At 42.3% G+C, this 16,551-nt stretch overlaps 1 protein-coding gene across 5 annotated transcripts in view; it reads left to right on the top strand.

The window, feature by feature from the left end:
* The window catches only part of gas7b (growth arrest-specific 7b), a 425,852-nt gene that overhangs the window by 137,783 nt on the left and 271,518 nt on the right, over positions 1-16,551 (top strand). The gene's annotated exons all lie outside the window — the stretch shown is intronic.

The raw sequence follows: 16,551 nt of genomic DNA on the forward strand, positions 1-16,551 counted from the left end.
GCTGACCCTGATAATATGCTGCCCACGTCATAATATAATGAGCTGTCAGGCTGTAGCGGGCAGGCTGTATTTTTTTTAAAATACTTTTTAAAAGGATGGGAAGGGGAAGGGGGGGTACTATCTTCAGTGGGGGGTGCCCTTTGCACATCAGGGGGAAGCCCCCCCCTAGGATAGTACCCCCTCTTTCTTCCTACCCAGCTGTTCTGTAAACCCCCCCCCCCCCTCTCTAAACTGCCCAAACCCTCCCTGCCCCATACCCCAGACTTACCTTGCCCTGGGATCCATGAGCCGCCATCTTGGTCCTGCTTGCAGTCCCGGCAGCACCCACTAATACACTCTTGGCACTGCTGGGACTGCTGCAGCTCCCGAAGGTGGGACTTCCTCCCCAGTGAGGGGTAAAGGTCCCACACTGCACCAGTTTAGCCTACCTGCCACGTGTTATGGCTGACTTTGCTTCCAGGGTGGCGATCTGTCGGCTGTCCGCCCCCCCCCACCTCCCCACCTCCCCTCACCACCTCTGTGAAATGCTGCCCGTGGTAAAATAAAAATGAAACGTGACATTTGTTACAATTGTGAGGTTTTTAATATTGTTATATTTGGAGCTATGTCTTTAATTGAAAGTAAAATGGAGGTGATCAAGTGACCTGTTCTGAAGTCTGTTTGACAACAGGGCTGGGTTAGTTAAAGATTAAAGGGAGGCCCAGATTGTGTTAAACAAAAACAAAAACAGAATTACCTGGAAAAACTCAGCAGGTCTGGCAGCATCGGCGGAGAAGAAAAGAGTTGACGTTTCGAGTCCTCATGACCCTTCGACAGAACTTGAGTTCGAGTCCAAGAAAGAGTTGAAATATAAGCTGGTTTAAGGTGTGTGTGTGGGGGGCAGAGAGAGAGAGGTGGAGTGGGGGTGTGGTTGTAGGGACAAACAAGCAGTGATAGAAGCAGATCATCAAAAGATGACAACAACAATAGTACAAAAGAACACATAGGTGTTAAAGTTAAAGTTGGTGATATTATCTAAACGAATGTGCTAATTAAGAATGGATGGTAGGGCACTCAAGGTATAGCTCTAGTGGGGGTGTTTTTTTTTTAACTAATGGAAATAGGTGGGAAAAGGAAAATCTTTATAATTTATTGGAAAAAGAAGGAAGGGGGAAACAGAAAGGGGGTGGGGATGGGGGAGGGAGCTCACGACCTAAAGTTGGTGAATTCAATATTCAGTCCGGAAGGCTGTAAAGTGCCTAGTCGGAAGATGAGGTGTTGTTCCTCCAGTTTGCGTTGGGCTTCAATGGAACAATGCAGCAAGCTAAGGACAGACATGTGGGCAAGAGAGCAGGGTGGAGTGTTAAAATAGCAAGCGACAGGGAGGTTTGGGTCATTCTTGCGGACAGACCGCAGGTGTTCTGCAAAGCGGTCACCTAGTTTACGTTTGGTCTCTCCAATGTAGAGGAGACCACATTGGGAGCAATGAATGCAGTAGACTAAGTTGGGGGAAATGCAAGTGAAATGCTGCTTCACTTGAAAGGAGTGTTTGGGTCCTTGGACGGTGAGGAGAGAGGAAGTGAAGGGGCAGGTGTTGCATCTTTTGCGTGGGCATGGGGTGGTGCCATAGGAGGGGGTTGAGGAGTAGGGGGTGATGGAGGAGTGGACCAGGGTGTCCCGGAGGGAGCGATCCCTACGGAATGCCGATAGGGGGGGTGAAGGGAAGATGTGTTTGGTGGTGGCATCATGCTGGAGTTGGCGGAAATGGCGGAGGATGATCCTTTGAATGCGGAGGCTGGTGGGGTGATAAATGAGGACAAGGGGGACCCTATCATGTTTCTGGGAGGGAGGAGAAGGCGTGAGGACGGATGCGCAGGAGATGGGCCGGACACGGTTGATTGTGTTAACTGGCCGATGATGCCTCAGCAATGGTTCACAGTTGGAGACAATGGCAGCTGTCTCTGAGTTCACAATGGGTAGACTCTGGGTCTCCCAAAGTCCCAGAAATGTGTTGAAAGTATCAGGTTGTAAACAATTGTGCTGCAAACTGTCCAGTTACTTTCAAGTTGAAAGAGAGTTAGGGTAAGGCATCGCGAATCAGCATTTCTACCTGGACGCAAGGCTAATGTGTTTCACATTCGCAGTTTTGTGTGGTCAGCAGAGAGAAGAGGTGGCTTGACTTTGCAAACTACCACAGCCAGAAATGGGATCAGGGAGACTGTCCTTAGTTGAAGAGGTGCATTCTGCAGCCATCTAAAGGGATTCATCCTGGCCTGGCCAAAGGGAAGAATCATTGGCCAGGCTGCACTGCTGGTAATGGATTTTGGAAACTCCCCAATAGCTTAGAGAAGTGCCAGATCATTAGAAGTTATTACTCAGCGCAGTGGAGAAAGGTGAACCCATTGGAAGCTGAGAGCAACTGTGGACTGTTTTCTATAAGGACTGTGGAGAGTGCGATGGGTGATAAGTATAAAAGTGGAACGTGCCTTTCTGTATTTAAAGTGTAAGTTGCCTACAAAAAGAAAATAGAGTTTAGTCAGTAGTGTTTTTTTTCCCAGTAAAAGTTTTAAAATGTGAAGTCTTGTTGTGTCATATAACTGGGGGAGTTCAGTTTCATTTTTTAAAGCTATCGGTCTCTATGGAGATTGTAACACATCCTTTTAAATAATCTGATTTGTAATTTTTGATGTGCCAAGTAATCAAATTACTATCAGTGCAAAGAGTTAAATTGTTCTTTTGCAATTTATTACAGACGTATTTAGATTTTGTTTCTCTAACATTTAAAGTGATCTCATTTCACTGAGGTGAAATATTTTTAATGAAGACAGACCAAATAGTGCTAAGAAATGTTAAACTTTAGGTTGGGACACAGGCCCATAATCACAAAGATGTAGGTAGATATTGAAGGGTGCATAATGCTTTCACAAGTGTTTCAAGACTAACTTCATATTTCAACTTTCACTGTACCACTGGGTGTTCAAAATAAAGGAGGTTGCAAGATCATGTGCTCTTGGCAAGCATCAGAGGAAAATAGTTCCTTGCACAAAGGGAAGATAAATTGACCCATGGCATTGGCAAAGGCTCAGGAACAGGTCGTCTGATCATCCAAATTAACAACTTAACAATACGGGGACAAAAATGACTTTCAGACTATGCAAACAATCTACTGCACTCAGGATAAATAGTGGTTTGAAGATTCTGTAATCTGTGTTAAGAAAATGAGAAGCATTGATTTATCTCATTTGTGCACACTATTGAAAATGCTACATGTGGCTCCTGTGGGTGAGGGAGAAGATGTTTTGACTGTACGAAGAAATTCCCCTGCTTGGCGTTGGTGATGGAAATTATACTGTCTAACTTCCCAACTGACACCAGTAGTATATCATGCTTGCAATGGGATAAATATGCCTATGCAGAACTTAATTATTTGCTTTTCAAATTTAAGAAATTAGTGGTCCATTGGAGTTTGGATTGGAAAGAAAGAACGACTTGCATTTATCCAATGTCATTTGTGACCACTGAACATCTCAAAGTGCTTTACAGCCAATGAAGTACTTTTGAAGCGTGGTCACTGTTGTAATGTAGGAAATGCGGTAGCCAGTTTGCGCATAGCAAGCTCCCACAAACAGCAAAATGATCATGAACTGATAATCTGGTTTTGTGATGCTGATTAAGGGATAAATATTGGTCAGGACACGAGAAGTTAACTCCCCTTCTCCTTGAAATAGTGCCATGGGATCTTTCATGTGCACCTGAGAAGATAGATGGGGCCTTGATTTAACGTTTCTTCCGAAAGAGGTGAATCTAGAGTCAGTCTGTCACCATGGTTTGTGCGCCTGCACTTAAACTGTTAACAGTATTTCCCAAAAAGGACTGAGCCTGAGTAAGTTTCCTGTCACTGAACTTAAATGACTTCAATGAGGAGAGAGAGCTAGTGTGCGGGCAAAGGTTGTGCACTTTATGACTGGAGGCATCCGTTGATCTGTGAGCACATTCCACAGTTCCCTGTAGCCTTCTCAATGGGAAGAAAACATTCCGATCTGTCATTGCAACTGCTCATAACTTCACCATGGCTTCCAGATTATACTATTTGTAATACCTACAAAGCTAAGAAATCAGAGGTGATTAAAGTGTTTCAGTAGAAAATTAAGTTGCCTGGTCATCAGTACGTTGATGCTGAGTCATCCACTGGTTATGCTAAACACAGGCATCAGGAGTTGGCAATGTTAGCCCACTGCTAATCCCACTATAAGTTCAGCTGTAGCGTTGCTGTGTCTGCAAGTTTGTTACAAATAAGTTCTGCCTCCCCCCATCACCACCATATTGTAATATTTGTATTTTGGTTTTCATGGAGACATTTCTGGAAATTGGCCAAGCATAGTACATTGCAGCAGTCCCCAGTGAGTCAAGGGGGAGATATTTATTTTAATGTGATTGTTTTAGGCACTCCAGACTGTGAGCTGAAATTGAATGAATTAATCACACACACAATGGGAACTGTGGGCTAATTACTTGCTCCTTTGTGGAATATGGCACTTTGTCATAAAGAAAAAGGCCAACTGACAATTCTTTGCAAACCAACCATCTATGATGTTTTCACCATTTTACAGATTGATTGAATCTCCCAGAAATGTTTAAAAGTTTCACCTTAATTGCAATGCTTTTGGTAAGAATCTTAAACAGAAAATTGATCTTTCCTCATCTTGCTCCATCCTTGTTTGAAGTGGGAAGTGCAATTTTATGGGGAATTAGCCCATGACTTCAGTGATAAATCAATCATTCTCCTTTATTTTCCATTGTTTTTAGTTTAACTCTGTGCTTTTCCGCATCATAATTAATTAACTATCTCAGTCACTTCATTCTCCTGCTAAGCCAGTTAATTACAATTTCCAGGTTTTGTTTTTTTTTTAATCTTCAGGACCACCTATAAAGTGTGATTACATGATTTGACACTCCCAGTGCAGGAAATCACAGGATGTGCAGTTCTTAATTTCCAGAGAAGTACTTGCTGGGAGCATTGGTCCACAGAATCACCTCCCCCCCCACCCCAATATATACCAACCAATTTCGGTTAATAAGTCACAAGAGGCTCATTATGCTTGGTGAAGAAACAAATGTATGTTTAACAAGCAGTAGTCAATCAGCTCAGGCTGATTCCCTTCAATTCTGAAATGAACTTTATTCAGTTATGCTGATTTGTGACAATATCGATGGGTCTAAACTCACTGGGGTGCAGTGTTCCTGGAAAGTTGCTAATATATCACCAGAGCTTTGGCTGGTTGACTTGGAGGTCAAGTTGAACTCTTTAATATTTCACTACACATGTACATCAAAGTTGTTCCAAGCATTCATTGAGTAGCCGTCATTGCAGTCAGTGAAAGCTATTGCACTGTGCTGATGGCAGAAGCAATAAAACATTGGTCTAATATTAGCCTGAACGCAGATTTCTGCCAGTGAAAAGGATGCTTGGCCCTGATTTGAAATAATTTATATGACAGTCTGCTTGGTCTGTTTACTCCCTTCCTGGCTCAGTTGAGAAATGCACCACCCAAAGGGCTATACAGTCCAAGAATATCCCAAAATATAACCTGATCTCTGCTCAGTTAGTTGATTTTGGTATAATTTCCCTCAAACCCTGGGGCTGGGAAATGGAAAGTAAGCTACAGCATCCCATTCCTGACCATGATTGTGACCCTCTGTCATGAAGCTATTAATGTATATAATGTTATTGGAATTTTTTTTAAAATATAGGTTTAGTCTGTGGGTATATCTTTGTGTGTCTTGATTGAATTAAAGCCAGCAAGTCTGGGTGCTTTGATGTATAGTAGTTTTCAGGTGTAAACAGAGAGGTAGAGGTACATTTGCATTTTGTTGAATAGAGCATTCAAGAAGGGGAGTGAAATCTTGCACCTAGCTAGTAGAGACCAAGCAATATGTTTATATTACTAATAAAATTGGTACAATGAAATGGCTTTTATTGTTAGAAGAGGTGGAGCTCAAAGGGCCTGATGATACAATGAGAATTTACATTCAAAGAGAAATGCTAGGTATAACAGAATGCAGTTTTGTGTGTGCAGGTCAGAGGCATGTAATATCAAAGCTGCTGTAAGCCTACAACTGTCTGCAAGGGAACCAAAGTGAAAGGAACCTTATTTTGAATTTCTAAGGTGAAAATGCTTTGCCTGGTGTCTGCTTAAAGCCTATGGGTTGTTGTTGCCTTAGTTTGGAAATTTGTTAAAAGTTATGATAGTAGTAATTTGTAGCTGTGTGTATATGTTTAACTTGTGAAAATTAATAAACGTCTCATGTAGTTTGATATAAAAACTTCTCGAGAACTGGTGACCTTATTCCTGAATTTAGAGCTGCAACTCAAAGCATACCATTTGAAAATATAGATTATGACAATTGTTTAAAGTTTTCTTCTGGGATTTTAAATAATAGCATTTATGAACTGCTGTGTTATAACACCCTGCTTGTAAACCGCGTCTGTCCAGATGTTAGTTGATAATAGGGGGTCTGTGTGGAATTGGACCTCAATATAAGTCAGTCACTGCTCAAAAGAGAAGGAAAGAAAACTGGAAGAAGTAAAAAGGAAGGATACAAGTTAATATCGTGCATTCCCATGTCAGTTAAAGCATGATGGTAAGTTTGGCAGTCCCATGTTCCCAGAAAGCGATGGAGCACAGGTTATAGAGGTAGGACTTTAACATTGTAATGCTTACTCCCCAACCTGTGTAAGCTTTGAATACACTGCTGAGAGAGTGAGTTTAGCGAATTTATCCTATAGGACTTAGAAAGTTTTATCACATTACGTAAACACAGCAGCACAGAACATAAACTCATTCAGTTCAACGTAGGTTCATAGGGCTTAGGAGGAGCAGGAGTAGGCCATTTGGCCCTTTGAACCTGCTCCACCATCGATAAGATCATGGCTGATCTGGTTATGAACTCAACTCTACTTTCCCGTCTGCCCTCCGATAACCTTTGACTCTCTTGTCTTTCAAAATCCAACCTTTGACTCAGCCTTGAAAAAATTTGATGACCCAGCCTTCACTGCTTTCTGGGGATGTGAATTCCACAGACTAACGACCCTCTGAGAGAAAAACTTTCTCCTCATCACTGTTTAAAAGGAGACCACTTATTCTTAACCTGTGTCCCCTCGTTCTAGTCTTCCCTACAAGAGGAAAGATCCTTCCGATATCCACCCTATCAAGGCTCCTCAGGATCTTATATGTTTCAATGAGATCATCTCTGATTCTTCTCAACTCCACTGGGTATGGGCATAACCTGTTTAACCTTTCTTCAAAAGATAAACCCTTCATCCCAGAAATGAGTCAAGTGAAGCTTCTCTGAACTGTTTCTAACATAACTATATTCTTTATCAAAAACGGAGACCAAAACTGTACGCAGTAGTCCTCCAGATGTGGTCTCACCGATGCCCTGTATAGCTGCATTAAAACTTCCTGACTTTTATATTCCATTCCTCATGCAATAAACACCACCATCCCAATTGCTTCCCTAATCACTTGCTGTACCTGCATAGTAATTTCTTGTGATTCATGTACCAGGATACCTAAATCATCTGTTCCACCAAGTTCTGCAATCTCGCTTCATTTAACAATTATGCTGCTTTTCTTTTCTCCTGGCAGAGTATTATATAAATGGTGATAGATTGGGAAATGTTGGTGTACAAAGGGACCTGGGTGTTCTTGTACACCAATCACAGAAAACAAGCATGCAGGTTCAGCAAGCAGTTAAGATATCAAATGGTATGTTGGCCTTCATTGCAAGAGGACTTGAGTACAGGAGCAAGGATTCTTACTGCAGCTGTACAGGGCCTTGGTGAGACCACACCTGGAGTATTGTGTGCAGTTTTGGCCTCCTTATCTAAGAAAGGATGTACTTGCCATAGAGGAGTGCAGTGAAGGTTCGTCAGACTGATTCCTGGGATGGCAGGATTGCCGTATGAGGAGAGATTGGGCTGACTAGGCCTGTATTCACTGGAGTTTAGAAGAATGAGAGGAGATCTCATTGAAAGGTATAAAATTCTGACAGGGCTGGACTGTCTGGATGTAGGGATGATGTTTCCTCTGGCTGGGGGTTCTAGAACAAGGGGTCACATTCTCAGGATATGGGGTAGGTCATTTAGGACTGAGATGAGGAGAAACCTCTTCACTCAGAGGGTGGTGAACCTGTGGAATTCTCTACCACAAAGGGCTGTGGAGGTCAAGTCACTGAATATACTTAAGAAGGAACTAGACAGATTTCTAGACTCTAAAGGCTTCAAGGGGTATGGGGGGGTGGGGGGGGGGGGGGGGGGGGGGGGGCGGGGGGGGGGGTGGGGGGGGGGGGTTGGTGGTTGGGGTGAGAGAGCGGGATTATGGCACCTACAGGTTCCTTTTTCTCCACCTTGCTTGTTACTTCCTCAAAGAACTCCAAAGAATTACTTCAACATGAGTTCCTGTTCACAAAACCACATTGACTCTGTCTGATACCATTGTGATTTTCTAAGTTTCCTGCTATAACCTCCTGAATAATGGATTCTAGCAATTTCCCTATGACAGATGTTAGGTTGCTACTTGCCAATCCATTAGTCTATGCCATGTTTATTCTCCACATGAAGCTCCTCCTACTGTACTTCATTTAACCCAATACATATCCTTCAATTTTTTTTCTGCTCATGTGCTTATCTAGCTTCTTCTTAAATGAGTTCAAACTATTTACCACAACTATTCCTTGTGGCAGCAAATTCCATATTCGTATCACCCTTTAAGTAAAAAAACATTCTCTCGAGTTCCCTATTGGATTTATTGGTGACTGTCTTATCATTATGGCATCTAGTTTTGTTCTTGTCCCACAAGTAGAAGCATTTTCTCTATGTCTATCTTATGGATTGTGAGTGTCAATGGCAAGGCCAGCATTTGTGGCCCGTACCTAATTGCCTTTGAGAAAGTGGTGGTGAACCACCTTCTTGAGCTGCTGCAGACCATGTGCTGTTGGTACAACGAGAGTGCTGTTGGGGAGGGAGTTCCAGGATTTTGACCCAGCAACAATGAAGAGTATAGTTGCAAGTCAGGTTGGTATTTGGCTCAGAGGGGAGCTTGCAGGTGGTGGTGTTCCCATGCGTTTGCTGCTCTTGTCCCTGTTGGTGCTAAGAGGTTTCGGATTTGAAAGGTGCTGTTGAGGGAGGCTTGCTGAGTTTCTGCAGTGCACCTTGTAGATAGTACACACTGCTGCCACTGTGCACTGGTAGTAGACAGGATGAATATTTAAGGTGGTGGATGGGGTTCCAGTTAAGTGGGCTGCTTTGTCCTGGATGGTGTGGAGCATGTTAAATATTCTGCCACATTCCTGACTTGTGCTGTACAGATGGTGGACAGAGCTTTGGGGAGTCAGGAGGTGGATTATTCACTGTAGAATTTACAGCCTCTGACCTCGATGTAGCCACAATATTTACATGGCCAGTTCAGTTAATCTTCTGTTCAATGGTAACTCCAGGATGTTGATAGTGGGGGTTTCAGTGGTGGCAGTGATGTTGAATGTTAAGAGGAGACAGTTAGACCCTTTCTTGTTGGAAATGGTTTTTGCCTGGTACCTGCATGGCCTGAATGTCACTTGCCAGTTATCAGCTGAACCTGAACCTTGTCCAATTGTTGCTGCATATGGACATTAACTGCTTCAGAATCTGAGGAATTATGAATGGGACTGAACACTGCAATTAGCAGGCAACATCCCCCCATTTCTGACCTTATATTGGAGGGAAGACCATTGTTGAAGCAACTGAAGATGGTGGGACCGAAGACACGACTCTGAGAAACTCTTAATTACCTGTGGCTTGGGGCTGAGATGATTTGGCAGCCAAGAACCACAACTATCTTTCTTTGTGCTAGGTATGATTCCAACCAGTGAAGAATTTCACCCCTGATTTCCATTGACTTCAGTTTTACTGAATTCCTTGCAGCTAAAGTGAGTCAAATGTTGCCTAGGTGTCAAAGGCCATCACTTTCTCCTCACCTCTTGATTTCAGCTCCTTTGGCAATGTTTGGACCAAGATTTTAATGAAATCTGGATCTAAGTGGCCATGGTGCAGCCCAAGCTAAACATCGGTAAGCATTCTGGCAGATATGTCCTTCAGGACCCAGCCAGCTTCATCAGTAGTAGAGGTACTGAGCCCCTCTTGGTGATGGGTATTTAAGCCCCCCACCCAGATTACATTCTGTCCCCATGCTACCCTCAGTGCTTCTGGTGGCATAGTGGTATGTCCCTGGACTACTAATCTAGAGACCCCCGCTGGTGCCCTGGAGACATGGATTCAAATCCCACCACGGCAGCTAATAGAATTTAAATTCAATTAAACTAATCTGGAATTGGAAGCTAACTCCATAATGGTGACCATGGGTAAAATGTTTCGCTTGGCTGTCAGGTGCGCACCTGACCTGACCGAGCGTAAAATGACCCACGATGATGTCAGGCGAGTGTCCCATATTGGGCGATACTTTGGTTGGGGAGTCAGGAGTGTGCCCTCCGGCAATTGAGGCCATTAAAAAGTTCATTGAAATAAATTTTGCGCCGCTTGTCCAATCTTACGGTTGGTAGGCAGGTGAAAATGCCAAGCGGCCTTTGCGCTCTTTTGGGTACCTCACCCAAAGACGAATAAAAGTAAAATAAAAACTTTCATTTTTCATTAATAATATGTCCCTGCTCATGTGACTTGGGGACATGGTTCATTACATTCTTTAAAAAAAAAATTTCATATATCTTCAGCTGCCTCAGGGAGATTATGTTGCGCGCACATGTAGGTCGCACGTGCCCAGCTCGCACTCCTCCCCTGCCTGCACAGCGCTGCCACTTGCATTTCACGCTGGGTGGATCCTATTTGGCCCGCCCAGCATGAAATTGCCTCCTGAGCCCGATCGCAGGTGGCGGTCGGCTTCCTGCCCACCCCCGCCAAGCCCACACACCAAGGGCGAAATTCTGTCCCATGAGATTATCGCTGATTGTCATAAAAACCTATTGGTTCATTAATGAGTTTTAGGGAAAGAAATCTGCCATCCTTATCTGGTCTGTGACTCCAGACCCACAGCAATATGATTGACTCTTAACTGCTCTCAAGGGTACTTGGGGTTGGGCAACAAATACTGGCCTTTCCAGCAATGTCCACGTCCCACAAATGAATTCAAATGAAAACTGATGACATTGGGACAGGTAATAAGCCTATTCCTTCGGGTTGAGATGAGATGATGCTGGAAGCAGGCTTATACAATATATATTTATATAAAGACATAAGGGCTTCCAAATGTCACAAATTGTTTGCGAAATATTAGTGTCTTCAAAGAACCAAAGCATTTACATGATCTTCGTAGATTGCAGAAATGGGATTCTAGCAGTAAGAAAAATGAATAAATTGCCAACACTGTGTGTGGCGTGTCTGTCTGTGTGTTAAACAAATCGTTGTTATCAATGCAAGTATGTCTAAGCTTCAGTTATCAGTCTTTGGTGATGTAATTGTTTCTTTAACTTACACAGTTCTAGCAGTAACTCTGCATTCCAGAATCACGTGACAATATCTGGGAATTGTGCTATTTTTGTGATTAATGCAGAGAGTTTAAACTATATAGATTTTTCTCTAATTTAAATGAGATGTTTTGGAGAGAAAGGAGAAAACTATCAGAAAATCCTGTATTGTGACGAAACTTCCAGTTATATCGCCTGTTAATTTAGGGACATGTGTGTTTTCTTGCGTGTATTTTTTTGTCACTAAGGATTTACATCTGTGGCAGCTGCTATAAAGTTGTCACTGCTAACTCACAATGACGAAACTAGCTTGGTCTGCAGATAGTGGTAGTATGTGTAACATTTCCTACATTGCAACAGTGAATGCACTTTATATTGGTTGTAAAGCGCTTTAAGACATCCCGAGCTCATGAAAGGTTCTAAAGAAATGCAAGTTCATTCTTCTTCATTGTTTCACATGTCAAATTATATCCTCTGGACCATGAACTGCAAAGTACTCCTTTGGAGTTTAATTTCTTGCTGATATGGCAGCTCCATGCCTGATTTGTTCAATGCACTGCTTAATGGGGGAGAGAGCAATAGAGATCAGAAGGTTTCAGGTTTCAAGCTGAGTTAAGTGGTCTCATCAACATAGAATTAGAGGTTGTGCAACTGGGTTCAGACCAGGGTGTAAAATAAGCCAGGATTCCACAATTGAGTGTTACACAGTGACCTGTAGAGGAAAGGTATACATGGCTCGATTTTGGAAGAAGGACAGAATTGGTGTTAGTCTTAATGCCTCCCATGCTTAAGCAACCTTAGTAACCAAAGCAGGGAGGGCAGAAACTTGTAGAAAAATGTACAGTTTATTTGTGACGGTGGGTAATTGGGCACTTGGACTGTTAATTAAGCCATAGTCCACAAAGCATCATTGAGGAGGAATGGAAATCTTGCCTCGCCATTTATTCAAAGTGCAGTTCGATAAAATGGCTATAGAAAGAATGACAATTTGTACATGTTGGAAATGTAATTCAATTATCAGTGTTAACTGTATCATACTTAATACTGGGACAAAAAGACATTGGGCATTCATGACTAATTTCTGCCGTTGCCTGATATTAGGAGTGTATTGGTCAGTGGTAATTGAACAGAGCTAGGAATGCAGAATATAGATGATAGCTGAGTCATTGAATGTAATGGGGAATGACCTGCAATTAAGGAACTATAATTGGTAATCAACCAACCATTGGCAGGTCTGGTTGTTTGAGGCACATTATCAAGGTAAGACTTTGCCTCCAGAATGATTTATCCAAACATTTGAAGAAATAAATCCAGGTCCTTTTGTAAAAATTGTTCTCATAATTTTACTGTATCAACTGAACAGTGAATTCCCTCGTTCCTAAATCTGTTCTTTATACTTCCCTTTGTAATTGTGGTTCAGATAACCAAAGAAAGAAAATCTTCCCTGTTGTTAAAATAGAACCAATTCAGTATAACTTTACCAAAATTCTCAAAACAATTGAGAGTTTAAATGCTACCTGCTGTTTCAAGTAAATGAAAGTAAATTCCAAATTGGAACAAGTGAACTGTGTGGGCTGCCTTTACCACATATAGAAATCAAAAAATTATTTTTATTTTGCTTCAAAGTTTTAACATGCTAAACAGCTTCCTTGTATTATTGTTTTATTAAAACACTATGGCACCGAATGACCTGGTGCTTTTTAACTTCTATTTTGTAGTTGTCCACAATCGCTTGCTTGTCCTTGAAGTCTCTCTCAGGCCTGTTGAGGCTGACAGTTAAAAATGAGAAGAATTTAATCAAAAGAGGAATTTGTAGGGGAAAAAAAAACAATGTTCTAATAATAGGATGGTATGTCTTTAATCTGGGGAATGTTTCCTGACTGTAGGTTTTTGTCTGCTTCAGAACATCCATTCTTTGAAATTGCTGGGAGACCATATATACAGAACTTGTTTGAAAGAGATGCTGTGTGTAATGAAACAAGGCAAAGCATCTTAATGGTTAATGACTAGTGCCGACTTGCCCTTTATAAGCCAAATATGGATAAAATCTTTTGCCTACATTATTGGAGCATGGTAGTGTCATAGTTAGTGACATAGAGCATATGATTTCAAATCATTCTGTGATAAATTTGGGAAATTAAGCTCAGTAACCTGATAACTTGAGAGCTGGCACCAGAGCAAGTAACTATCAAAACTGGTCTTTTGTCATGAAAATGTAACAGGGACCTTATCGCTCCACTTGATGCCTACTTGTCACAATGAAGCCATGCTACGCTACATGATTGATTCTTAAGACTTAAAGCCAACTATGGATGGTCAGTAAATGTTGCCTTGCTGCTGTTGCCCACATCACAGGTACAAATGTAAAAATGATTAATAATCTGGCTTTATGATGTATATCAGTACTTTTGCCTAATATATAATATGATTTGATTTCAGTTTAGTTCACAATTTGTGCCATGGAAAAATTGTGCATAATGAGGAAGAATAGATGAATGACATAGAGACATAGAAATTTTGCTAAATATTGCTAAAGGAATAGAGTATAAAAATAGGGAAATGTTGTTGCAATTGTACAAGGCATTGGTGAGACCGCACCTGGAGTACTGTGCAGTTTTGGTCCCCTTAATTGAGGAAGAATGTAGTTGCAAAGGCGGTGGTTTAGAGGAGGTTCACTAGATTGATTCCAGAGATGCGGGGCTTGTCTTATGAGGAGAGATTGAGCAGTTTAGGCCTATACTCGCCAGATTTTAAAAGGATGAGAGGAGATCTAATTGAGGCATATAAGATGCTAAAGGGGATAGACAATGTAGACATGGAGTGGATGTTTCTCCTTGTGCGGCATTCTAGAATGAGAGGCCGTAGTTTTAGGCTAAAGGGTGGTAGATTTAAATCAAAGATGAGGAGGAATTAACTTTTCTCAAAGAGTTGTGAACCTGTGGAATTCACTTCCTCAGAGTGCAGTGGATGCTGGGACGCTGAATAAATTTAAGGAGATAATTAGTAATGGGTTGAAAGGTTGTGGGGAGAGGGCGGGAACTTGGAGTTGAGGCCAAAATGAGATCATCCATGATTGTATTGAATGGCGGGGCAGGCTCGAGGGACTGAATTGCCTAGTCCTGCTCCTAGCTCGTATGTTCTTTTTGACCAATCATTACACAGTGCGGGCTTCTTGGGTAACTGTAAGTCTAGAGCTGGAGGAGATTGAAGAAGCACACATGGTGTTAGTGTTCTGTTCTTAGTTCCAATAAACCACCAGTGTTTGTTTAGATAATTGGTCTCTCTGACTGCATTGTTTCAAGCACCAACTAATGTATTAACATCAAGGGGACAGCTAGCGTTCGCCGGACAATGGGAACCTGATGACTAAAAACATAGAAATGGTGATGAGGATAAACCAGATCAATTGATGACAATCAAGAAAGCCGTGGTAAGCCAGCCTCATTACTTCACCACTACCTTGAAAGCTGTTTGAAAGTGCAGTCTCCTTAGTCATCGAGTGTGCTGTGGTTTGGGCATCTTGAACCATTTGGCCCTGTTTCCGATGCCTGGTCTCATTACGTCGAATGCCTAGTGTTATTCTTTACCACTAATGACGTCATGAGGGAGGACGAGAAGAGGGCAGTTCTTTCATCCTCATGTGGGAGCAAAACGCATGGGCTGATCCACAGCCTCATGTCACCAAACGCCCCCAATAGGAAGACTTTTGACGAGTTAGTAAACATTGTAAAAAACCACCTGAAGGCAAAGCCCTCAGTCACTACGCAGCATTTTAAATTCAATTCGAGGAACAGGCTTCCAGAGAGACAATCGCTGGCTATGTAGCTGCTTTAAAGGGATTAACGCAATGTTGTGAGTTCGGAACTTCAATTAATTACATGTTGAGAGACTGAATGATATGAGGAATCTGGGATGATACGATTCAAAAGTGATTGCTATCTGAGACTGATTTAGACTTCAGTAAGGCATTAGAATTGGCAACAGCCATGGAGAGCGCTGTTAGAGACTCAGAGGCAATAAAAGATATACAAAATGGCACCGTCCATCTTGTAGGGCGGGAAGGACCGGTAACTAAAGGCGTGAAAATGTCAGGCTCCGCAGAAGGGCGGGAAGCACCCACTATGTGCAGACCATTGGAGAATGACAGTACTACAGTGGAAACCCACAACATTAATGAGAGAAATGCATCCAGGTAGCCTGCAGGCGATCGACAGTTCAGAAATATCAAATGCTTTTGCTGCCACTGCAATGGTCACATAATGTGACACTTTTTAAGATGCTGTCTCAATCTATTTTGACAAAGGTGGAAAGCGAGAAATCTGTCTCATTGAAGAACCAGAGGAGGCAGAACCTGACATCTATTCATTACACAACCTGAAAGTGGGCAGAACTGAGCCAATCCAGGTAGTCAGTAGAGTCAATGAACAACCCATCAAGATGGAAGTCGATACTGAGGCTTCAATTCTGTCATAGGAGAACATATGTTCAGACACTTGAATAAAGGAGTCCATCCTTTAAGTTTGGAAGAATTGAACACTAAATTAAAAACATATACGGGCGAAGAAATAAGAGTGAAAGGGATATTTTGATTCCTGGTGCAGTATGGGGATCAGTCTGGAAATTTACCCCTTATAGTAGTAGCTTGGGTGGGCCCAAGTTTAATTGTTCATGACTGGCTCAGAAAGATTAAATTGCAGTGGGCTGAGATTTTTCAAATCAGAACAACAAACTTATAGGAAATGTTACAAAAGTAGGCTTCCATTTTCACTGACAAGTTTGGAAGGATTTGTGGGCTACAAGCCAAAATCCACGTAGACCCTAACACAACCCCCAGGTTTATCAGAGCCAGACCAGTCCCTTATGCTCCATGGGACAAGGTTGAGACCGAGCTAAACAGGCTGCAAAAGTTGGGTATCTTATGGCTGGTGCAATTTTCTGAGTGGGCGGCACCCATAGAACCTGTACTGAAGCCAGACCAAAGTGTTCGCTTATGTGGTGACTATAAATTAATTGTGAACAGAGTGGCCATACCTGACAGACACCCGATACTGAAGATTG

The sequence above is a fragment of the Carcharodon carcharias genome, chromosome 22, assembly GCF_017639515.1.
Source record: "Carcharodon carcharias isolate sCarCar2 chromosome 22, sCarCar2.pri, whole genome shotgun sequence".
Classification (NCBI taxonomy): domain Eukaryota; kingdom Metazoa; phylum Chordata; class Chondrichthyes; order Lamniformes; family Lamnidae; genus Carcharodon; species Carcharodon carcharias.